The sequence below is a fragment of the Aethalodelphis obliquidens genome, unplaced genomic scaffold (assembly GCF_003676395.1).
Source record: "Aethalodelphis obliquidens isolate GAN/ISIS:26980383/991018 unplaced genomic scaffold, ASM367639v1 scaffold45, whole genome shotgun sequence".
NCBI classification, from domain to species: Eukaryota; Metazoa; Chordata; class Mammalia; order Artiodactyla; family Delphinidae; genus Aethalodelphis; species Aethalodelphis obliquidens.
Genome location: NW_020837989.1, coordinates 8,091,431 through 8,116,319, shown reverse-complemented (window position 1 = coordinate 8,116,319; position 24,889 = coordinate 8,091,431). Strand labels below are relative to the sequence as shown.

Genomic DNA, 24,889 nt, shown 5'->3' with positions numbered 1-24,889 from the left:
TGTAGCATTATAGAACGTGAGTACGCTGCAGAATTCTAGAATCTCAGAGGCACAGCATCCCAGAATTTCAGACAAGTGAGTCATAGATTTTAGGTTTCCAAACTGTGCCATCCAACACTGTAGCCACTAACCACATGTGGTTACTGAGCCCTTGATATGTGACTACTCTGAATGGGATGGGCCGTACATGTAAAATACACAGTGGACAGTGGATTTTGAAGACTTGGTATAAAAGAAAGAATTTTAAACATCTCATTAATAATTTCTTTATATTAATTACACAGTGGACAGTGTAAAATACAAAGTGGATTTTGAAGACCTGGTATAAAAGAAAGAATTTTAAACATCTCATTAATAATTTCTTTATATTAATTACATGTCAAAATGATAATATTTTAAATATATTGGGTTAAATACAATGTATTACTAAAATGAATCTCACCTTTTTTTTTTTTTTTTTGCTTTTAAAACAAGGCTACTGGAAAATTTTTAATTTCATGTATTTCATTTCAGAATTTTAAATAGAATTTTAGAACCAGATTTCTAGATCTTTATATTGCTAGCTGACTTTGAGTCTTAGACACTAACTCTCAGAGCCTAAAAGAATCTGAGAAGAATCCTGATCCTCCTCCCACCTAGTGCAGGGATGCTCTAGCCCACCATGACCAGCACTGACCAGCCTCTGCCTACCCCTTCCCCCCACCTTCCCAGTGGAGAACTCACTGCCGCCATGGCTGCTGGGCTTTTGGAATGGTTAGAGTTTCTGGGTGTCGGGTGGGATCTGCTTCCTGCAGCTTCTTCCACCCTCATGGTTGGTTCCCAGAGCATCTTCCAGGGCCTCCCAGAACAGGTCTGCATCCTTCTCCCCATGAAAGGTGTGGAGTCTGAGTCCTGCCCCTCCCTCCTCTCCCCCCAGGCCACTGTTCTACAGGCTGCAGGGTCTACCTCGACACCTGTTCCTACAGGTGAGTTTCAGGGAGCCTCTGCTCCAGATGGCCCTCTCTGCTTCCCCATTCCTCAGCAGAACTGTTCCTGGGACGGACCCCAGTGACAGAGTGAGGATCCTTCCAGCCTCTCCCAGTTTGTAGAGTATTCTGTTTGTCTGTCTGGGTAACTGGCCTGCACTGCGTGGTCTCTGAGCCCCACCCTGTTCCCAGCTCTAGGAAGATGTGTGATGGGTGACTCCAGGTGCTAGGATGTGGGGTGACACAGGAATCAGCAGGTTGATTTAGGGTGCTTCAAATCTGCCTGTAGAATGCTGTTTTCAATTTTAAGAGATTGTGGGGAGGAAGAAGGAAGAGGCTTTCTTACTGACAGAGTCAGGAATTCCAAGGCAGTACTAAGTGGCAATGACTCACTCAGAGCACCTCAGCAGTTCAGAGGAGGAAGATCAGAGGTCAGTCAGGGAAGGCGTCCTAGAGGAAGTGGGACTGGAGCTGGGACTTGAAGGAAAGGAGAGGGTAGTTAGAGTTGTGAAGAGGTGGAGAGGAGGGCATTTTGGGCAGAAGGAATGCTGGGCACACGTGGCCGGTACCCAGGCCTTGAGGGTCCCAGGCTGCCTGGAGTAGAGGGGTAAGAGGGCGGGCGGTAGGGCTGTGAGGGTGGGCTCAGCTGGCTGAGGGCAGCCTGGGAGTTGGCCTCTGGGGAGGGGTGTGTATGTACAATAGAGGGGGAACCCCAGTGAGCTATAGGGGAGTGCTGGATAAAACAACAGTAACAACTATAGCTATGCCAGGCATGGTACTAAGTGGCTTCCTAATATTTCCTTTAATCTTCTCAATAACCCTACGATGTAAGTACTATTATCCCCATTCTACAAATAAACAATTGAAGCCACGTTAAGTGACAGTCAGTGAAGGCTGACCTTGGATTTCCACACAGAATAGTCTGGCTCCAGAGCTCTTAAGCACTGGAAGGAGGGCAGGTTGGGGGAAAGGGAGGTGGGTGGGGTGAGTGGTGTGTGCAGTGGATGGGTGAATGCGTGTGACCATGTTGTGTGTGAATGGGGGGCGGTATCCCTGCCATTTCCCTCCTGCCCCCTCCCACAACCCCAGCTCCATCTCAGGACAGACCCAGCCCAGACAGGTCTGTGTGAAGAGGAGGCCTTGGAATGATAAGAATTTCCATGCCTGTTGGAGCAGATAGCCCCAGACAAGAGTCTGGCCACCATGCCAGTTCCAGAGCCAACTTCCCACTGGGGTCAACACTGCCCTTCCCCCCATATGCTGGCACATCTCCAAGGGCCCAGGAATGATGTCTAGACTTGACCCTGGGAGTCCTTGCCTTACTGGTGCCCCCTTCTTCTCAGCTTCTGATGCACACACAGCTGGGCAATGGGGAAGGGTCGTCGTAGCTCGGCTGCCTCACTGGTGATGGGGGCAGACCCCTGTTCCTCTCTGGGCCTCAGTGTCTCCATATCTGTAAAAAGGCAGTTTGGATTAGTTCAGGAATCATAAACAAAGATGACAAGGTAGCCCAGGAGGAGAATGCAAACGAATGAGGGAGGCTGGGTATGTGTAAGGAGTGCAGGGACCCAGGAGAACTGGACAGCAACCTCCAGACCAGGTGGCCTGGCCCAGCCTCCCTGCTTCACTTGCCAGAGGTGCTGGGACCCTGAGCCACACTTTCTTTAACTAGAAAGTGGGGGTTGTGGTGCCCACCCCCTACCCCATGGGAGTGGTGAGAATTAACTGGAATAATTGATGGGAATCTTGAGGAGAAATGTCCCCCCTGCCTTTGATGAATGTAATCTTTTGATCTGAGTCATGTTAAAAGGATTTAGCTCCAAGCTCATACAGCTCAATATCAAAAAAACAAACAATCCAATTTAAAAATGGGCAGAAGACCTAAATAGGCATTTCTCCAAAGATGACATACAGATGGTCGACAGGCACATGAAAAGATGCTCATCATCACTAATTATTAGAGAAATGCAAATCAAAGCCACAGTGAGGGATCACCTCACACCAGTCAGAATGGCCATCATCAAAAAGTCTACAAATAATAAATGCTGCAGAGGGTGTGGAGAAAAGGGAACACTCCTACACTGTTGGTGGGAATGTAAATTGGTGAAGCCACTATGGAAAACAGTATAGAGGTTCCTTAAAAAACTAAAAAAAAAGTTACCATATAATCCAGCAATCTCACTCCTGGGTATATATCTGGAAAAAATGAAAACTCTAAATTAAAAAAGATACATGCACACCAATGTTCATAGCAGCACTATTTACAATAGCCAAGACATGGAAGCAACCTAAGTGTCCATCAACAGATGACTGGATAAAGAAGATGTGGTATATATGCACAATGGAATATTACTCAGCCATAAAAAAGAATGAAATAATGCCATTTGCAGCAACATGGATGGACCTAGAGATTATCATACTAAGAGAAGTAAGTCAGAAAGAGAAAGACAAATGTCATATGATATCACTTATATGTGGAATCTAAAAAAATAATACAAATGAATCTGTATACAAAACAGAAATAGACTCACAGACATAGAAAACAAATTTATGGTTACCAAAGGAGAAGGTGGGGGAAGGATAAATTAGGAGTATAGGATTAACACATACACGCTACTATACATAAAATATATAAGCAACAAGAATTTACTGTATAGCTCAGGGAACCATATTCAATATTATTCTTATAATAACCTACAATGGAATATAATCTGAAAAATAATATATAACGGAATCACTTTGCTATACACCTGAAACTAACACAATATTGTAAATCAACTTTACTTCAATTTTTTAAAAAAGGAGTTAGCTCCTGGTGGTCAAGTGAAGAGAATTGAAGAATGAGGAGGCCAGATAGTGGAGGAGTGGATGAGAAATGGCCTGGGGGTGAGGGCAAGGCCAGTGCTGAACCCCTCTGGAGAGGTTTGGGAAGGAACAGTTCCGCCGCCGCCCTTAGCTTCTGCCCTCACATGAAGAGGGTTCTGCTCCCAGATTAGCAGGCTGGAACTGAGCCCCGGACCCTGCCTTGCCCTCAGAGGACTTTGAGCCTATTGTGGTAGCGTCATTTAGAGACCACACACGCTTGTATTTTTCTTTCGCCAGGTTGTAATTAGTGCATCACAATCAACACAGTAAAAAGGGAAATTAACCGATTTACATTTGTTTGCAGAAGCTATTATCTTCTCTGTGTGAGGATTCCGAAGATCTTTCACCCTTCATCTCCGTTCTCTTGGTCAAGCTGAACCTTCCAGGGACTTGGAAGAAGGCAGCGGTAGTCTGAAATGGTGTTTAGCTGCAGCTCGGCTCTCTGATCAGCTGAGGGGATCTCCCACGGTTTGGCCAAACCTCCATTTTCTCACCTTTGGGGGTGGAAAAGGCTCATCATCATCAAATGGGGGTGAAAAAGCCTCCACTGTGAAAAATCCTCAGGACTGCTGTGGAGTCCCCGGGAATTGGTTTACAGAATTGGGAAATGCTTTAGAAAACACAGGAAGAGTGCTGCACGTGCAAGGGATTGTGCTAGCTGAGTCCTTGGCCCAGGCAGCTCCTGGGAGTGAGGAATGGGCTGGGGAAGGCGGGACACACATCCTTGGGTGGGTTCTGCCTGAAACAGGAAACCTGGCCCCAGAGACGGGACTGCTTTGGAAACCAGCTGCAAGTGCTCTTCAGACAGCAGCAGCGTAGATGAAAGTGGGGGTGCAACAGGGAAGGGTGGGCGAACCCTGTGGAAGCGGGGGACTAGGGCACAGAACCCAGGTGGTCCTGCACAGTTTGGAGGCTCCCTGCCCCCGGGCACTGGGAGGTGCGGTAATAGTGCTAAGAACTTAACCTTCGAGTTAGGTGGGGCTGGATTCGAAACCTCCTCTGCCACGCCTGTCTGGGTGACCTTGGGAAAGTTGCTTCACCTCTCTGAGCTACAACTCTCTGGGCTGCTCAATAACAAATGGTGGAAAGCAGGTAGCATGCACCAGAGTAAGCAATTAATTGCTGTTAATTACTCCCATCCCCCACCTCAGACAGTCTTTGGTTGCTTTTCAGAACAGTTTATATCCATTGTCCATCTGAAGCATGGATAACCTGCCCATTTCACAGATTTTTCTCCTTCATTTGCTTAACAGATATCAAGGTCTGCCAGGAAGCAAATAGTCCCTGTCCTTGAAGAACTGCGTGTGTGTGTGTGTGTGTGTGTGTGTGTGTGTGTGTGTGTGTGAAAGAGAGAGAGAGAGAGAGAGAGAGAGAGAGAGAGAGGAGAGAGGAGAGAGGAAACTGTTACACCATGTGGTCAATGCTGTAATTACGGTGACCATGTTCTCCAAACCACAAATCAGGTCACATGGTCTGACAGGGGCTATTTTCTGCCTCCACTGAAGTCCAAACCGTGAAATCACATGTAGTTACACATTCATTGAATCACCTTTTACTTTTTTAAGAAGCAAATGACATGAAATTTGGGTTCTCTGTGACAAATCCCACCATAGTCCCAGAAAATCACTAGAGCCGTGACGAAGTCCCATAGAGAGCCCTGGCAGGAACCGGAAGACTTCCCAGAGGAGGTGCTGCTTAAGTGGGGCCTTGAAGGCTGAATAGGAGGTCTCCAGGCAGGGAAAGAGGGGGTAATCTTAATGCCCTTGGGACAGGACCTACCCTTCCTGCTCTGTTATAGACAACCCTGCTAGGACCTGGCGGTAGGGGCTAAAGTAGGCAACAGTGTCTGTTTTCATTTACTTTTCACTTTCCTGTCCCAAAGACCTCCTGGGAAGCAGAATTGTTTCAGGCCAGTATAACAACATGGTTACATTGCGTCATATCTTCTGGTGCATTTACATGTTTGTCTCTGCAGTAGACCATACATTCCTTGAGGACAGGGGCCACATCTGTCATGTTCATCTCTATGTCCCTCTACTTTTCCTCCCCCACCAGGATGGTGTGAGGAAGACTATAGGAGAGGTACTAATCAATGTCAAATGACTAAATGAATGAAGTACCATGGATGGGCATGTTGTAGGGAGGCAGTGTTCTTCGTTTTGTGATGAATCTGTTGACTTTCATTTTATCTGTTTAGTTAGCAAATATGTGCTGGTTGCCTGCCCTGTGACTATAGCTCTGTGTGGGGTTCCAGAGCTCAGCTGTGTCTGAGACAAATGTGGTCCTGCTCACACACAGCTTACACTCTAGAGAGAGGCAGCCGACAAGTAACTACAAGGATGATGAAGAGGGATTGTGTCATGTAGACCAGGAAGTGGTCTGGGTTAGGGACAGAGGAAAAGCCCCAGGAGGAAATGAAATTTAACCTGATACCCCAAAAATAAAAATTAACCATTTAGCTAACATTTTAATAGTGCTTATCATGTGACAGACACCACTCTGAGGGCTTTACATGTTTAACTCATTTAATTCTCACGATTGTCCTAGGAAGTACAGACTGTTATCCCATTTTAGAGATGAACATAGAAAGTTTGAAAAACTGGCCCACTGGGACTTCCCTGGTGGCAAAGAATCCGCCTGCTAATGCAGGGGACATGGGTTCAAGCCCTGGTCCAGGAAGATCCCACATGCCGTGGGGCAACTAAGCCCGTGCGCCACAACTATTGAGCCTGCGTTCTAGAGCCTGCAAGCCACGACTACTGAGCCCCCATGCCACAACTAATGAAGCCTGCACACCTAGAGCCTGTGCTCTGCAACAAGGGAAGCCACCGCAGTGAGAGGCCCACACACCGCAACAAAAAGTAGTCCCCACTCGCCACAACTAGAGAAAGCCTGCCTGCAGCAACGAAGACCCAATGAGCCAAAAAAAAAAGATAAATAAATTTATTTTTAAAAAAATAAAAACTGGCCCACGGTCACACAGCTTGTAAGTGGCAGAGCCAGCATTCAAACCCAGGTAGTCCACACTCTGAACGAGGAATTAGTCAGGTAAAGGGGAAGGCCAGGCATACCACTTAGGACAAGAGGTAAGGCTGGACAACAAGGTGGGGAATTTATCCTGAGACCAATGGGAAGGCATTGGTGGCTTTAAGTAAGAAATGGGCATGATTAGGTTGCATTAGAAGAGGCAAAGTGGGGGGGAGGGAGAGCAGTGAAGGGGCTGTTAACACGGCCGAGGCAGAGACAAGATGTTGGATTGGACTAGGGTGGTAGTGATGAAGAGGAAGGGATGGGGTTGGGTTAGAGCAGAAAACTGGAGGCGGAACCAGTGGCCCTGGCTCATGGATGGGATGTGGGGACAGGGGCTGGTGACAGATTTCTGGACTGGACACGTGAACTGGACACATAGGAGGAGGGAGAGAAGCGGGTTTGGGTGGATGCAGGTTTGGAAGTTCAGCCTTTGGTTTACAGAGTTGGATAAAGGGGACCTTGGGGCAGCCAAGGAGCATGTCAAGTGGCCAGTGGGGAGGACCCTGGACTGAGGAGGGGGTGTGGGCAGGGGAAGTTACCAGCACAAAGAAGGTCCCCAAAGCTCTGGGAGGTGTGGGTGGGTCCTGAGGGGGTGGAGGAGCAGGGCACCTCAACAGTCTTCCTCAGAACCTCCCAGGGTATGGTTAGAAATGCGAGTCCTCAGCTTTACCTAGACCCATGGAGGCCAATGCCCAGGGTGGAGCCTGGGCCTTGCCTTTTTGCAGGCTTTCTGGGTAACAGTGAGCTGGAGGGCCTTGGGCCCAACTTGGTGAACGGTAACTGAAGATTTGAAAAGAGTAGGAAGAGCTGTCGGTGATGGGGAGCCACCCCAGCTCACAGCTGTCCCCCCTCCCCCCTGCCAATGCTCGGGACCTGCAACTCCATTGGTGAGATGCTGTCTCTCGCTCAGCTTGGGCAGGAGAATAGCTCCGTGACCTGACTGGCCTCCATCCCTCTCTACCCTCCCATAGCATCGCTCTTATTACCTCCCTCACCTACTTATAGCCTTCTCATTCCACCTGGCCCTCAGGATAATGTCCTTTCCTTTGGGCCCCTCAGAGAAGGTCACCCATAACCTGCTCCTAACCCACCTCTCCAGTTTTCTTGCTCATTCTTTCCTTCCTGCTTCCTCTACCCTTCCCCCCACCCCCCTCCATGCAACACTCAGCTTTTCCTGAACGCTTTCCATGTGGCCTGTAACAGGTTGTTCCTTGTACCAGGAATGTCCATATCCCTGCCCTGATCCCCTCCGGTCCCTCCAGATCCTGCTCAAAGGCTGCCTCCCCCCAAAGTTCCCTTGTTCTGCTCCCCTCTTATTGTAGGCCATAGCACTTGCCCTGGGCCTCCCCAGCAGGCCCTCAGCTCAGCCAGCCTCCGGACACAGGGAGGGACATGCAGATCACCTCCAAACACACCCCGACACTTCTTGAGAGTGCAGACCCATGTCTCTTTCAACCCTGTTACCAAGAACACAGTGCCTGGCACAGGGAAGATGCTACAGGACCTCATGTGGATGAAAATAAGATTCTAGGGGCTTGTTTAACCTGCCCAAGACCCAGACAGTATTCAAGAACTTTAGATCATCGACCACAGGAACGTAGATTATAAAAGAGAATTTGCTAGTGGATGTTGCTTTCCCCGGCTAAATTGGTGGCATGGCTGGAGTGTGCACTAGGAAGTCACAAGCCTATCTTTGAACATCAGTGTGGGCCTGTGATCACCACCCTTAGGCTTAGTCCTACTGACTACACTCCATGCAAAGCTGTCACATGGGCGTGACTGGGAGTCCAGAGCCTGGTCCCATTCCCCAGCATCAACCTTGCTCAGGCCTCAGCGTCTTTCCTCCTCCGAGACATGAGTGTGCTGTGCTGAAACCCCAGCACAGGAGGTTACCCGTTAGGGGAATTGGGATGATTCTGTCCTATTTTCGTATGTCAAGCTTGGCTTTTCTACCTCTCTTGGCTCTGCTTTGGTTGCTCATATTTTTTTTTAAGCTTTGCTCCTACAATTAGGTAATCTCGAGCCTCTGAAGGTCCTTAGGAAACCACCGATCCATTGTTTTCCAAATTTGCTAGTCTCACCCCAGGCCCACAGAGTCAGGATCTCTAGGGTGGCCTGGTGATCTACATCATTAGCAAGCTCCTTATGGCTCACTAATCAACCAATCAACTAATGACCCAGTCCCTCATTACAGGCAGGCTCATGGATGGTAAAAAGCCCCACCTGGAACAGTCAGATCTGAGTGCAGGCTGGGGCTCTCAGCCACTTCAGAGACTCCCAGAAATCATTTTGTATTTCTGGGCCTCGCTGTTCTCATCTGTGTAATGACGATGACCAGTGTAATCTTGCCTAATTTGCAGGGTCCTTGAGATGGTTGCACTGGGGGTGGGAAACTGAGGCACAGTGGGAGAAGAGATTTGCACAATGTCATCAACCTCTTCATTTGCCTGTTATGTGCCAGGCACTGGGAATTCAGCTGGGAACAACTTGTTGGGGGAGATGACATTCTAGTAAACAATGCAACCAGTAAGTGAACCAGATAATCACGAAAAAGGAAATAAAGGGGTTTTCGAGAGTAAGGGCAAAGGGGTAGGTGGGGCTGGGAAGGACTGCCCAGAAGGGGTCACTCCAGCAGAGACCTGGCTGTTGGGGAGCCGTCTGAGGAGGCCCTGGAGGGTTGTCATCGGCCCAGTGTTGGTAGAGCCAGGAGGCCCCCTCGGGCCAGCCAGGGCGCTCCCCGGACCCTCGGAGGCACGGCGGGCGCGGGTCTTTGTCTCTCTCGGTCTCTCTGCAGCCTCTCCGACCCCCAGTGCTGTTGCCTCTTTGACCCCCGAATAACTTGTTGGCTTCCCCCGGGCTTTGTTTCCCCAGGGTCACCGCCTCCCGTACTCCCGGCAGCCGCCTCGGGCCCTCGTGGGTCCCGCATCTGACACCCCCTCCGGCCCCCACCCCCTACCCGCTCTGAGACTGGGGTCAAAGGCAGCCTGCGTCACGTGGTCGCCGAGCAGCACCGAATCGGCCGGGAGAGCCGAGGGAGAATCCGGGTGGAAGCCGAGAAATCCAGCTCCGATAGCAGCGCCCGGTCCCGCCCCGGCCCCCGCCCCGGGGTGCGCGCCGCACGCCAGCCGGCCGCTCGGGCCTGTGGAGCAGATCTCCGGCCGGCACTCACGCTCCATCACGGGATCGAACCCCGCTCCCTCCGCCGACATTCGGGGAGGTAGGCGCCGGGGACGGAGTGGGTAAGGGGAGACAGGCTGGGGGCCCCTTGGCGCGCGGGTTCGCCCCTCTGTGCTCCGCGGGCCCGCGGTGAGCGAGGCGGCGCGCCCCAACTTGCAGTCTAAAGGGAGACCCCCACCTCCCGCCACGGGATGAGGGGGGAGGCTGCGCGCTGCCTCAGCGCAGTGTCGGGGACCGGGACTGGGGGCTGGGCACCGAGGGGGAGGGGAGGGGGAGGGGGAGGGGGAGGAGAGCGGGCGGGAGGCGGGGCGGGCGGCGGCAACGGCGGCTGCGGCGTGGAGCGTGGGTGGGAGCTGCGGGAGGCGGACGCGAAGGGGTTAAGCCCGGCCCGGATCACTGCCTGGCGGCGCACACACGGCCCAAGGGACCCAGGCGTCCGGCAGCTCGCCGGGAGCGCCCCCTGCCCCGGGTGGCGCCCCAGCCGTGGCAGGTAAGAGGCTGGGAGGGCCGGGGCGGGCCAGTCCCCTGTCGCCGAGCCTGCGGGGCCCGAGCCGAGCTGGACGTGCAGGCCGCGCGGGGCCCAAGCGGCCGCCGGCGCAAGTTTGGTGCGGGCGGGCGCCGGGCGGGCTCGTACAGTCTGCCGGGCCCCGCGCAACCGGGTGGGAGGACAAAGGGGTGAGGGAGCGGGCGGGGGCCGGGGGCAGGCCGGGGTGCCGGTGAGGGCAGCGCGGCAGCTGTAGGTCACGGATAATGTCACTCACGAGGAATGCCCCCTCCCCCTCCTCTACTCCCGAACAGGGGAAACTTTTGTCTGGCGAGGGACGGGGTTAGAGGCTAGGTCCCCGCTTCGGAAAGGGTAAGGCAGCCGGACCGGTTTTCTGTGGGCTGTGATCGGCCTGGTCTCTAACTCCCCTTCTCCCTCAGGTTCTCGGGAGCAACTATACCCCTGCTTTGAACGCTGCCCTTTAACACCCTGGGACGGGGTAGGAGGGGGCGTACGTGGACGCGTGGGCTCTGGGACAGACTGGGAAATTGGCTCTTTCCCAGATTTAAGCACGCGGGTCAGCTAGGAGCCATGCCAGGCCCAGGGGATACAGAATCCCACCATCACACCCGGGTGCTGTAAAACCGCCCCCACCCCCACCCCCTGCCCCAGAGCGTTTGGAATGGCCTGCGGCATTACTGTCCCTGGTTTGAGGTTCAGACTGACCTGGATGTCTGTCACTTCCCAGCTCTGTAGCCTTGGGCTGGTTCCTTACCTTCCCCTAGCCTCAGTTTCGTCACCTGTAAAATGGGCAAAGTATAGAATCTGCCAGAATAAGGATGAAATGAGAACCTGTGGTACCTTAGTAAACGGTGGCATGTTTATATTCAACAAGTATTTGTTGCATGTGTACTATATGCCAGGCCCTGGGCCAATTGCTTTAGGTACATTATCTCATTTAATTCTCCCATGTTACTATTAGCAGCATTTTACAGCGGGGCAGAGGCACAGAATCCTAAAGGTCGCACAGCTGTGATGTGGTGGAACTTGGATTTGACTCCCCTCCCCCAGCCTGAGTCTCAACTACAAGGCTTTATAAGATCCTGCTGTGACCGAGCTCATTTTCCATTGAAATCATGAGGACACAGGCCGCTCTTCCCTTTACCCTTACCCTCAGGTGATGCTCCTTCTGTCTGGTACTGGTGTGGGCTGAGGTCTTGTGCCCTGGCTCTTGTTATTGTGGGCAGCTGGAGCCCAGGCCTGGAGCTCCGTTAAGGGTCCAAGTTCTGTTGCTGGCTGGGTCCGTGGTAGGAACGCTTTCATAGTATGGGTGGTGCAGGGAGGAGTGCTCCCTGGCTCTGGCTGGGGACAGCTGGTGGCTTTGTCAACAGGCCTCTCCCCAGCACCCAGGGGACCGAAGAGCCTTTCTACTCCATCCAGACCAGGTCACTTTCAGATCAGCAGGGGGCAGAGGTAGGGCCAGGAGTGGAGCCCGTGGGGTGATGGGATTTATATTGCAGGTGTCCTCTTGTTTGACTCATCAGCAGGGTCCTCATTGCGAAAGTAATGCCCCAGCCCCAAGGGTCCTTGAGAGCAGTAATGAAGGGTGGACTCTGAGCACATGTCTCAACTGCAGAATCCTTATGGAAAATGCATGCGTGTGTGGGTTTCTGAGCCTAGGGCATGCATTTTCCATGTAAATAGCCCAGGAGTGAATGTGGGGTGGCCCAGACTTTCACTCACCTTAGTGCCCTGTGCTGGCCTAGCCTTTTGGTGGGGGTACCATCCCATGACTGTGGGTCAGGCTCTGAGCGGGGGCCTTGAGTAATTTCTAAAAAAATGGAAAACAAATTGCTAGTTAGTGAATGATATCTTAAAACAATGGAGTGGGAGCAGATAGCGAAAAAAAGTCCTGGGGAGAGGAAAGTTTGTGCATTACTCTTCTAACTTCTCCGAGGGCTGTGCCAGCACTGCTTCTGGAATTTGCAGTGTCCGTAGGCTTTTCCTGGGCCCTGAGGATAGGGGGTCCTCCTGGGCTGACGGTTCACTGCCAGCTGGTAGGAACAAGAGTGGAAATTCCACTACTTAGCTAGACTTTAAGGGGGCCCAGAAGTGTGGGGGATTGAGTGGAGGGGCTGAAAAGATTCCTGAGGGATGGGGATGACCCTAGGCGTGTGGTCAGACTCTCCTTGAGATCAGAGCAAGAGAATCAACAGGTGAAGGGAGGAGGAGCCAGCAAGAATGAAAAGATGGGTAGTGAGTCTCCTATCACAAGGGGTATACAAAGAACAGTTTTACAATCACAAGTTGAGAATGTGGTTAAGAATATGAAATCATAGGCTGGGGGTTGACCTAGGGGCCAACTGAGAGACCTGCACGTGAGACACTTAGAAATGGACTCTGGTCTTAGCAGCCCAGAGCTTTCTCTGCCCTGGGCTTTGGGCCTGCTTGACCCATCTTCTGCACTTTGGTGTCAAAGCCAGGCCTGCGAGTCCCTAAAGACTGGGCAGACTTCTGCTGGCTTGGAATTTGGTTTTGGGTATGGCTTGAAATATCTGGACTGTTTGGAGGACTTGGACATTCTTTACTTGGAACGTTAGGGTAATTTGTTAAATATGTATGGAAAATGTCTGTGGACGGGGGTGACTGGGAAATGAAATGAGGTGAGATGCTCCTGCTTTCTGGCTGGAGAGGCCGCTAATCTGACAGGTGAGGGAAGGCAAGGATCAAGTGATGGCGAAGAGGCAGAATGTGATCAGTGATAGACGGGCTTTGGAAGGTCAGTGGAGGGGAAAAGCTCTTCTGGTAGTTTATGTCGACAGGGCTTCCTGGGGGAGGAAGTGTTTGTGAGGGTGCAGGCAGTGGGAAAGGGGGCTGTGGGAGGCAGTGGGAAAGGGGGCTGTGGGAGGCAAGATGGGGTCGTGGGGAGCTTGCAGTGTCCTCCTCGGGGGTTTCAGTCTGTGGCTGGTGGAGAGGACAGAGGGTTGTAAGCAGCTCGTTGAGTCGATGCCTGTTACTGTGTCTTGTGCCAGGCTCCTTACAGACGCTCCATTGAGATCTCACAATACCCCGCAAAGTAGCTGCTGCTGGCCACCCCCAGCCCCACCCCATTTTCAGATGAGGAAGTGGAGGCTCCGAGGGGTCGAGTCACTTACAGAACTGTAAGTGAACAGGCTTGAACAGTTTCTGCCCTGTCGTGCTGCTCCTCTCAGGGGTCATTTGGCCAAAGGTGGTGCCAAGACTGGCAGGGTTGAGACCAGCTCAGAGATGATGCTAATTGTGGTCTTGCAGAAAGTTGACCAAAGGTCTGACTCAGGCCATGGGACTGAGAGGGAAGGAGAGGGAGGCTGCAGGACTTTGTAGGTATCTTGGGGATAGGGTCATCACAGGTGGTCTAGGGTTTGGGGAAGGACCCTTAAGTGGCAGTGTCACTGCTTTCAATTCCCTGCAGGGCTGTCTACTGGCAGAGGGCATAGTCTTGTCCTGTGTGGCTCTCAAGGGCAGAGACAGCACCAAGGGTGACAATGAAGCTAACGGGAATTAAGTGCCTGGGGAGGCAGCAAGGTCCCCATTGCTGACAGTATATGCAAAGAGGCCAGAGAGTTAGGGTGCCGGAGGCATGTACCAGAGGGTCATGCCTGGGTGACCTCTCTCAGTTCCCTTTTCACCCGAGAATCTTAGGGTGGTGCTCGGCCCACTTCTACTCCGTTTTTCTCATAGCTTTTCATAGCTGCCCCTTCTAGAAGTTCCCCTGCAGCGCTCTGCCTGGGAGAGCCCTTGCCCCATGGAAAACACTCAGCCCAGCTGACCTTTGAGGGGCCCCTCAGAATTTCTGGATCAGCCACCAAAGTCTGGGTTGCCAGGGACTGTGGTTTCACAGAGGACTGGAACCTTCTGCTTTCGTTTCTCAGTCTGTGAAATGGGTTCAGTCTCTCGTTCCTCAAATGTGAGGAAACGAGGCTGAATCACGGGTCAGGCTGAATCAGTAGGGGCTGGAGGAAAGGGCTGATGGATTTGAAAGTGAGGAGTGGGAGGGGTGGGGTGCGTGGGCTGGGGGGCAGGGCTGTCCCCCTCCTTCCCCTCATTAGAGGGTAAAGCCGGGCCTCCCGGCCTGAGGGGTCACAAGCCAAGGTGCTTTCTCCTGCGTGTGGGGCTGGCACAAAGCTCTGTCCATCAGCTTCAGCTTGGAGGTTGGGAACTTCAAGGAAGGGCTGGATGTGGATGTCTTGGACTGTGTGGCCTCAGGGCTAAAGCCAGTCTGTCACCCAAGGAGTTACAGAGGGGCCTGAAGCTCTTATCTTGATGGAGGGTTTGTGTCAAGTTGCCTCCTGGCCCTTTTTATTCCTACCTGTTTTATTTGTTGATACAGATTGGATTAGTCTAATTTTAAAATGTGCATTGCAAATGAGCATTTATTTATTTGAGGCCAAGGCGTGGGAGGTGGCCTGCTCTGTGACCACAGTGCCTCACCTCCCAGTGCCCCTCACCCACTGCCACTTTTCCCTCCCTATGTGTGCCTACCCCCTCCTGCCTCCACATTTCTGCTCACAGTGAGGGTGCTGCCCCCCAGTCACTTCCCCTCACCCACCCCAAAATCCCCCCCAGCCCAGCTCCAGTGTGACCTCTTCCTAATTCCGCAGAGCTCGCGCTGCCTACTCCCTGCTTTCCATGTGCACAGTCTGTTATCTGGGCCTCTTCAGGGCCCTTCACACACCTGGTCTTGAATTCCGGTTCTCATCTCCTCCAGGCTCTGTGCTCTGGAGGCAGTGGCTGTGGGCAGCCCATTCCTGCCCCACTGGGTGTGGGCAGCATTGCAGAGCGGAGTCAGAAGTCCTGGCTTCACATCCCAGCTCTGCCACCATTAACTGTGGGATCCTGATTAAAGTACCTAAATCTCTCTGGGCATCGTTTTCCTCAGCTGCAGAGTGAGGATAGTAACAGTCCTGTTTTGCTGGGGAGATTGAGCAGATCAGTGCCTGACCCACTGTAAGAACCCAGTAAGTGGGAGCTTTTCAAAGCTAACAATGGTTGTCATAATTACTGTTTATACCTAGGAGATGATCTATCCTTTTAGAGATAGAGGGAAGAATCTCTGGAGTCTGAGTTTCTAAACTTTCTGTCTAATGACTTGAGGCTTGTATGGATGAGGAAACTGAGGCCTGGAGAGAAAGGGCAATTTGCCTAGGGTGTGGGACCTGCCCGTCTTATCCTGGAAGCCTGGCAGGATTTCCTCTCTCGGTTACACCTGTTTTTCCTCTTCTCTTCTTTCATCAAGGTTAAGGTGCTCACGTTCTGTAGTGCCAGCCTCCTCCCTGGTGGCCACGTTGAGTGGTGTCTAAAACTTGGGCCAGTTAAGTTGGCCTGGCTGGCAGGCCTTGTGACTGCCCTCGAGACCAGGGACCCATACCCTAGACTGTGGACACTGTGGAGGCTGCAGCCTCCAGAGACCTCCTGCTCAGCCTCCCTGGGCCCCAGGAAGGGGGAGAGGACGGTGGCAGGGAGAGGTGCCCTGGGCTAGATCTCACTCAAGGTGGGTGACTAGGACACAGATAGAGAAGAGGCTGGGAACTAGGCTCTGGGGCTGGATGATCTGGGTTCAAATCTCTGATGGGCCACTTCGTACTTATGGGACCTTGGGCAAGCTGTTTTTAGTTTCTTCATCTGTACAAGGGGGATAATAATTGTCCCCATCTCACAGCATTTAGAAAGAAAATGCAGGGAAGGTGCTTAACTACAAGCCCAGTCCATGTTAGTTATGGTTATTGTTGTAGTTGATGATGTAGTTAATGACTAAGAAGCTTATTTTAATCCTCCCAACAGCAGTAGGGAGACGGGCAGTGTTACCACCCCCTTTTAGCAGATACGGTGACTAAGTCCCGGCAAGGCGGACGGCTCGGCCTGGAGAGGTTCAGACTCGGGGGACTGCCATCGGGGTCTGGTGATTTCGAGGGTCTGCTCTGGTCGGATGAAACTGACTTGTGTGAGGCACTGGGAACGAGGAAACAGAGCTGGCCAGGATGGAAGGGATTGTGTCTGGAGGTGTGGGGCAGAATCCTGGTGCTCACGCGGTTGAGCAGTGGTGGGGAGCCGAGGTCTGGTCCGCGAGGCGTAGCTTGGATTCTCCTCAACTGTGGGCTGACCGAGGACCGGCCTGTCCGGGCAGGTCCGGGCTGTCGGTCGCTGGAGGTTTGCTGTGGTTATTGCTCAGCCACTGCTGGTTTATGCTGCGTGCCCAGGCAGAGGCCAGGTGAGGAGAAATGAGTGTCATTGCAGGGCCTTCACTCAGGCTGCACCTTCTGCCCAGGTCCCCGCCCTCCTCTCCTCACACCTGGCAGCTCCTGCTTGTGCGTTTACAGGACTGTTAGCATCACCTGTTCACAGAAGCGCTCCCTGATTCACCTGCAGGTTAAGTCAGTGGTTCTCAAGGTTGGTCTCTGGATTAGTAACGTCGGCATTACCTGGGAACTTATTAGAAACGCAGATTATCTAGCCCCACCCCAGACCTACTAAATCAGAAACTGGGCGGGGTGGCAGGGGTGAGGAGGAGGACCCAACAAGCTGTTGAAGTTCTTCAGGTGATTCCAGTGCATGCTAAACATCCACAAACACTTGGTTAGGTAATAAAAAAAAAAAATTGATGCTTCTTTCTTTGGGCTCTTAACGTATTCAGACACCAGCAAAGGTCGGGGACCCAAAGGAAAGCCCAGTTTCTCTCTACCCTGTCTTCAAAGAGCCACCATCTTATAACAGCTTCTCCTGCCCAGGAAACGATCTTGTGCCACAGTGATGGGGTTCCGTTGAACAGAACCCCAACATGGTTACAGGAGACAGTGCTGGGGCCACTTAAAGAAGGTGGGATTGGGGGACTCGAAGGTGGGAGGCTTTGTGGGTGGCAAGGATGGGTGCCGGGAACAAGCTGGCTGTGTTCTAGGGTTGGGGCCAGGGCTGGGGTCAGAGAGTGGGTCCTGCCTCAGAGAAGGGTGTGTGCTGGGGCCGGGGGTATGTGCATGCATGTGTGATTACAGTGTCCAGATGTGGTCCAAGAGGGCCAAGGGGCCTTAGCTGTCACCAGCCCAGTGGTTTTAAGCATCTCAGTAATTTAATAATGGTAATCATATAATTGCTGCTCAATTTGTGGAGAGCTTGTCCGTGCTGGATAAGCACTTCCATGTAATCTTATCTGGAGTAATCCCCAAAGTAATCTTACGAGGTCAACATCATTATTGGCCCCATTTTATAGATGAAAATACTGAGGGCACACAGGCATAAGGAGGTAGAATCTAGGAATCCTTTAGGGGTGCTTGGAAACATGATCCCATTGGAAGAAGGGCGGTGGAGGGTTGTCTTGGAGTGTTTGGGTAGCAGGCTTTATAAAGCTGCAGAAATATATATTCTATCAAATGAGTAAATTGGGCCTTACCGTGGGGGGGTGATGGGATTGTGTTGGGATGGTTAGGGCTCAGGCCTCCAAGTTGGGGCCTCCACTGCAGACACTGTCATTCTCCTCTTATGGATGGACCATTTGAGGCACAAAGAGGCACAGTGCTGACTTCAGGGTCCCACAGCTAGGGCAAGAGATAGAATCGGAGAGAAAAAACCAGGGTCTTCTCTGGTTCTCGCAGGAGAGGTGGGGTGTCAAGATCAGTGCCCAGTGTCCACCCTGCACTTCTCTTCTGCCTCAGTGTCTCCAGGGTACGGTCCAGGAGCCCAAGGGCTTTCCTGACACAGTGCAGGAGCCCCTTCATCTCTCAGCGGGGAACAGAGGCCAGAGAGGAGCAGGGACTCGCACAGGGCCACACACCGTGTCACGATTGGGACCAGACAGAGAGCTGTCTCTGTTCTGACCAGGGAAGGGTTTGTTTCCTGAAAACCGTCCCTGTCCCCCACCCCTCCTTTGGCAGGCTGGGTAGCTGTAGCCCTCAGAGTGGCCCAGACCAGTGCTGGGGGTAGAGATGGGTGTGTCCGGGGGAGAGAGCTGCCGAGGAGGGTGGGGCAGCATCCAGGAGAAAGAACACCAAGAAGCCCAGACCCCAGACGGAAACCAAATGTATTTTCTAGGTCCTGAGAGGATATCTGGAACAATGGAAGTAGAATGGGGGAAGTCAGACTATAAAAAGGGCTTCTCGATATCCTTACAAAAAAAGAAAGTAGAGTCTTTAGGTTTGACTTTTGTTTCTCTGAAGGATGTTTGTGTAACTTCCTGAAAGCAGGATCCCAGGGCTCTGTGAAGTTTCTCAGATGCTGTTGTTTATAGACTCAGGGCTGTGGAGCTGGGAAAGACTTGATAGGGTAGTCTTCCCACTTTACAGTTGGTGAAACTGAGGCTCTGAGAGGTGCGGTGAGGAGGCTGCTGCCTGAGGCTGCACAGTGAGGCACAGAAGACTTGGGATGGGAGCCTGGGTCTTGCGGTGCCTTTTAAGGGGCGGTTGTCTCGACTTACTGTTCCCGTGGCCTTGGCTGGCCTGGAGGCTTGCGGGGACCGTGGAGGGTCCCCTCTTGGAAACACTCAGAGCTGCTAGAGTCAGGACAAGGCCAGGTCCAGTCTGCGGTGAGGTGTGCCCATTGGATGGTGACCTGCATGGTGGGGAAGCATGGTGGTATGCTTGGTGATGCCACCCCCGTCCAGATGCTGGGGCCCAGCTGTGCACTGTCTGCCCAGCAGCTGGGAGCTGAGAGTCACACCCAGTGGGTGCAGAGGCGGGGACTATTGTATATCGTGATTCATTCTGTCCTCCTAGCCCTGAAGGGATGACTAGGCCCTGAGCCCTGATAAGTGCCCACGCCTGTGGACTAAAGTGGCCAACCGTTTGGGCTCCAAGTTCAGACATGAGGAGACCAGAGAACCTGGGGGAGTGCTCTTCCTCTGCTACCTCCTATCTCTGGAGTATTCCACGATCTGGACCCATCTGTTCTCACTAGTGCAGGGGTATGTAAGCCCCTAAAATCTTCTGCAACATTTTGTGGGCATTTCCGTGGATTCTTTTTCTGCAGAGAAAATCTGTAGGTCTCATCAGGTTGTCGGAGGGCTGGGTGTCACCCAAAGTGCTGATGGGAGGGCAGGGGGCCGAATGCATGCTCTACAGCCTTGAGAGAAGGCTGCTGGAGAGGCAGTATGGTTCTAGTCGAAAGTAGCGTGGTGGCAGTGTAGTGTCTTGGTTCAGAGTATGGTCTTGGAGGCCACTGTTGGCTTCTCTAAACTGGCTCTTCCTCTAAGCCAGCTCCTGTGTGACCTTGGATAAGTTACTGTGTCTGTGCATCAATTTCCCCATCTGTAAAATGGGAAAAATAAGAATAGTTATCTCACAGTGTTATAGGCTTTCAAATAAGATAATGTGTTTAAAGAATTTATCCTGGTGCCTGGTACAAAGTAACCACTTGGTTAAAGTTTGCTATTATTATCAGTTTCAGCTTGGCTGCTAATTTGCTGTGTGATCCTGTTAAGTGCCTTATCTTGGGGTCTTAGTCTCCACCTGCAGCTCTGTTGGGCTTTTCAGGAGCTGCAGGGTGAGGTTGGAGAATAGGGGAGGGAGGAGGAACCTTCCTCATCCCCCAGCTCCCCAGCCCAGGCCCTCACTGGTGCCTTGAACATAGCTTTGTCCTAAGGCAAGATTATGTAACCAGTGGGGCCCGGCCAGGCAGGACATGATTCTCAACCTCGTTTTGTCCTCCATTGTCTCTTCCTCTCCCTTCCCCCCACAGGGCTATTGCATTAGCTGACCTGTTCCCCAGGCTCCAGGGATGAAATCGAACCCGTGCTATTCTGCCACCAATTGATTTAGTCTGGAGGTTTGCTGGGCAAGCGGCCCCTCCCCTGGCTACCTGGGGACAGACAGAGCTGATGCCTCTGTGCCTGCTTTGGGGGTGGAGACCGGAACCCCTTTTTAGGGGGATAGGCAGGCTATAAGCTGGGGGGTGGCACCCTTGACCCATGGCCCCTATGGCTTGAACGGGTACCCTCCCCCACCATGACTCCCTCCCCACGAGTGACCTACCCATCCTTGCAGCCCAGTGCCAAGCCTCCTCTCCCAGAAAGCCTTCCCTGGTACCCTGGCTGCAGGGAAGTCTCATCTACTGAACTTTGCATTCTCTTCTCTTTAAGAAAACAAAGGCCACAAACTGGCAGGCCACGTCCGCCCCACGGGCAGCTTTTACTTGACCCATGCCCAATCTTGAGCTAGTTGCTAACGGGAGATTTTACGTAAGAATCCCAACTTCTGGCTTCAAAAATGAGAAGATCATACAACTTTGAGTGTAGTGCTCCAGTGGCCACTACTGGAGATGAAGCACGTAAGCTCCTCTTTGCCCCACTTCCCCGCCCACTTCGCCCACTTATACAGTCTTTCTAGCCCCCAGGTGTCTGAATTTTGACCCCGTCCTATAGGCACGGCCAGCTTTCTCTCCTGCGCCGTGGTGTGGTCCCCCGTCTGTCTGCTCTTTGGGCTCGTTGGTGGTGGTGGTGGGTGGGGGTCTCACTCATCTCTGTGTCCCTCAGGCTCGGGACTGTGTACACAGCAGGAGCATAATAAGTGCTTCCTTTATGAATGAAGGCGGGGCATTGCTACTCCTCACCAGCTGTGAAGATTCCATTTAATGGAAGCCTCTGGATCAGCCTGTCCCATGGCCAGAGAATCCTCCTCCCAGATAAACTGTGGCTGCTTAGCCACTGACCCAGGCAGCTTCTTAAGCTGCGGATAAACCGTCACTCAGAGGGTTGTCCCCATGGTGCGGTATAAGCAAGGAGAGGGACGTTTCTCCTGAAGCTGTCCCCACGTTTCACTCTCCCAGGGGGCTTGGAGGAGCTTGCGGGGAGAGGGAGGCTGGGATCAGCAGCCTTCAGGTGGCATCGGGTGCAGACCTCGGCATCCTGGGGAGACAGCGGGATGGGGGGAAGGATCAGTTCAGGTGTTTCGTGGACTAGGCTTCCCCTCCTTCAGGCCTTTCTCTGCTGTATTCTGCTCCTAGAGTGTGCGCTTTAGCCACCAGCTTCTTTGTCCAGCTATCTGTCTGTCCAAGGCGTATTTCACTCTTTTAATTGAAATCCGAACCTTCCCTAGAGGCCGGCTAAGCTATCTCCTCCTTGAAGAGGTCTTAGCTGAGAGGTCACAATTGTGCTGGGGACAAGAAAAACCTGGGAAGCTTGTAGAAAGAAAAAAAGCATGCAGGTTTCTGGCCCCCATCTTTGATTCCTTCAGGGTACAGTGTCCCCCTCCCTAGAGGATTCAGACGCAAGGGTCTGTGGACACGCTTTGAGGACCCTGCCTTAGCTCAGGGAGGCCAGGGCTGGTAGGGAGGACCCCTGAATGGCAGCTGTGTGACATCGCCTACCCCTTTCCCTCTGCGGGCTTCTCTCTTACCCTGGGTGCACTCATACGCTGGGCTCCTCCTGTTGGTTGTGGCTGAAAGCGTCTGGTGAGCCATCCTTGGACGGGATGACGGGGGATCCGGGCAGGTGCCAGTGTCTGGGCAGGGCCCACAGAGATTTCACATTGTTCAGCTAACAGCTCAGAAGAGGAATGCCCTGATGTCAGGGCAGGAGGCAGGCTGGAAGCCCCGGTCTGAGTGGGCAGGGTCTGTGCCCAACGAGGTTGGAGGACTGGCCTGGGCTGCCCAGTGACCTGGCCACAGGCTGAGGGGCACCTTGATGTGTGATCCTGTGTCAGGCAGGCTGAGGCTTCAAGCACAAGCCTATACAAGCCATTTACAGAAGGGTAAACTAAGGTACATGGAGGGAGGGACTGCCCCCGTGTCACATGTGAGTGTGTGGAAAGCCGGGCTTGGACCCCAGATCTTCTGACTCCTGGGCAAGAACCCACTCCTCTGTCCTCACCTCACTCTGCAGGGTCGGTGCCAGATCTCCCAGCTGGGACAGTCTGCTTGTCTGTGACAGCCTTGAGGCTTGGGCCTGGAAAAGTGAAGCCACCATCGTCACAGCCACCCTGGAGGCATGAAACCGGTTGGGTGTGCAAATTACCTCTCAAACATCCTCCATCCCATTTTTTTTTTTTTTTTTTCCTTAAACTGTCTCTGATGGGCCGGCTGCCTCTGTGCCCGTTTCCGCCTGGCACTGGGCTTCACGCTCTTTATTCTGAGAACAAAGCTTCCTTCTGACAGTCCTCCTGCCGACAACGGGAAAAGGGCAGGCATGGCACGGGGCCTCCCTCCTCCGCCTCCTCTAGCTGGGAGCATGGGGCAGGCTTTGTCAGATGCTGGACCCCAGCAGCACTGGTGGGCTGGGAGGGAGCCCAGCTGCAGCCCAGTCCATGTCCGCTGGGGCTGGAGCCGCCCTGTGGGCCCAGCTGTCAGACCCAAAAGTGGCCAAAGTGGTGGGCAAAGGTATCGGACAGGGACCGGCGTAAGTCCTGTTCTGGTCCAAGCAGTTACTTGTCCCAGGGCTGTTCATGTGACAGCCATCAAGATTCCAGCTGGCACAGGTGGAGTTTCATTTCCGCCTGCAGGCAATCCTGGTCTCCTAGGGGACTGCAGAAACTAAAAGGTGCTCAGATGAGGGCAGCCATAGTCCCTCATCCAACACATTTTCATTGAGCATCTACTTTGTTCCAGGCACTTTTCTGGGCACTGGGACACAGCAGTGAACAAAACAGCCCAGTCCCTGTTTTGGACTTGGGGGTGACACTCTGGCAGCGGGAGAGAGTCAACAAACCAAAGAATACTAGCTACCTGTCAACTGGCAAGAAGTACCTGCCACAAAAATAAAGCTGGGTTGGGGGTGGACAGTGTGACTTAAGGGAGTGGCGCTGCTGTGTTGGGGATCATGGAAAGTCTCTGGTAAGGGGACAGGAGACTCCAGGAGGGAAGCTAGGGAGCCACGGGGTATGTGGGGAAGAGCATTCCAGGCAGAGGGAACAGCAACGCAAGGCTTTGAGGCAAGAGGGTGCAGGGTGTGCTCGAGGAGCAGCAGCAAGGAGGCTGGTGTGGCAGGGGCGGAAGAATAAGAACCGTCCTGGGAGGAGATGTGGCCAGAGGGAGTCTGCCCAGGGGCGGAGGGGATTGCCTAGGGCCTCCTGCCCTTCGAGAGGACTTCGCCATTTGGTCTGAGTAAAGGGTAAAGTAAAGAAAAGCTGCTGAGCGGCTGGGGCTGAGGGCTGCCTTGTTTTGACACATGTTTGAGAGGGATCCTGTGGGCTGCTGCGTGGAGAGAAGCCTGGAGGCTGGAAGCGGGATGCCCGCCAGCCAGTGGGTGCCACAGGTGAGGGAGGACGGCTCAGCGTGGAGAGTGGGAGGCGGCCCGGGGTCAGATTCTGAATTGGTATCACTGGATGTGCCGATGGATTAGGTGTGGGCTGTGAGAGGAAGAAGGTGTCAATGGCAAGGTTTCTGGCCTGAGGGACTGGAAGGCTGCAGGACAGCAGGTTTGGGGAGAGAAATGGAGATTTCAGGTCAGATGTTTTAGGTTGGAGCATACCTGGTGGGAGGGGAGACACATGGGTAGAGGTTGGTCCTGGGCCTGCACGTTCCTGTCGTTGAAGGGGTGTGAGGGGTGCCCTGTAGGACCTCCCGAACTCTGAGAATCTGTCTGTAAGAATAAGTATTTCCTGGGCCTCTCGTGTTCTTTTTCTTTCTTTGTAAACCTCCCCCTGCTTTTCCCTTCCTCCTGGACAGAGGAAAAAGGCCGATTCTGAGGACTTACTGTCTTGGTGGTGGCCCTGGCCTTTCTGCCTGCCGTGCTGCTTGGGTGGGGGGCTAGGGGGAGCCCTGGAAGGGGAGGCCAGAGGCCTCAGGCCTTGCCCTGGCTCGGCTGCCAACAGAGAGAGGTTTCTCTCTGTGCCTTGGTTTCCTCTCCTGCACACTGACGTGCTAAGCTGGCCCCCCGGGTTCTGAGGGTGGCAGGGAGCCCTTGAGGAGGCTGGATGCGCAGAGGTGAAGAACCTGGCTTGAAGTCCAGTGTGGGTGCGAATCCTTGCTTGGCCGCCTGGCTGTGAGACTCTGGGCCAGTGACATAACCTCTCCGAGCCTCAGTTTTCTCATCTGTGAAAATGGGCCAACCATAGTACCTGCATCCCAGAGTTGCTGTGAGGGTTAAATGAGAAAATGCACACGAAGCACTTAGCCAAGGCCCTGGTATACACCACACCCAGTTATCAGGGGCTGTTAGTGACTGTGCAGTCGGTCAGGTGAAGGGGTTTTGCCTGGTAGGTGGTGGGGGCCATGGAAGGCTATTGAGTAGAAACCTGGTACTCATGTGGTCTGAGGAGGCTGCTGTGAGTTTGGAGACTTGGGCTGAGCCCCTTCCACCTGCCGGAGTGAGAACTGAGGGCCAGCCCTGATGGACTCTCCTGCCCTTCCTTTAATTGTGGGTCTTCACTGACTTGGCATGGGCAACCTCTGTCTTTTTTTTTTTTTTTTTTTT

The 24,889-nt window shown here is 53.0% G+C and overlaps 1 protein-coding gene and 1 long non-coding RNA gene across 6 annotated transcripts in view; one reads left to right on the top strand and one right to left on the bottom strand.

Annotated features, from left to right (window-relative positions):
* Nucleotides 1-309: 309 nt before the first annotated feature.
* LOC113606859 (uncharacterized) lies at nt 310-12,258 on the bottom strand. Its single transcript, XR_003427723.1, has 5 exons — nt 11,693-12,258; nt 11,248-11,321; nt 4,123-4,324; nt 3,127-3,161; nt 310-2,418 (listed from the first exon to the last, which is right to left on the bottom strand). It is a non-coding gene; the product is annotated as an uncharacterized LOC113606859 (long non-coding RNA).
* The window catches only part of NDST1 (N-deacetylase and N-sulfotransferase 1), a 72,946-nt gene continuing 57,811 nt past the window's right edge, over nt 9,755-24,889 (top strand). The window contains exons 1-2 of one of the 5 annotated variants that reach the window (XM_027081562.1): nt 10,418-10,527; nt 11,504-11,698. The gene's annotated coding sequence lies outside the window, so the exon portion shown is untranslated. Of the gene's footprint in view, nt 10,078-10,404; nt 10,528-11,503; nt 11,699-15,334; nt 17,374-24,889 lie in introns of those variants that run through there. The other 4 variants (XM_027081561.1, XM_027081560.1, XM_027081568.1 and 1 more) reach the window with 4 other exon arrangements.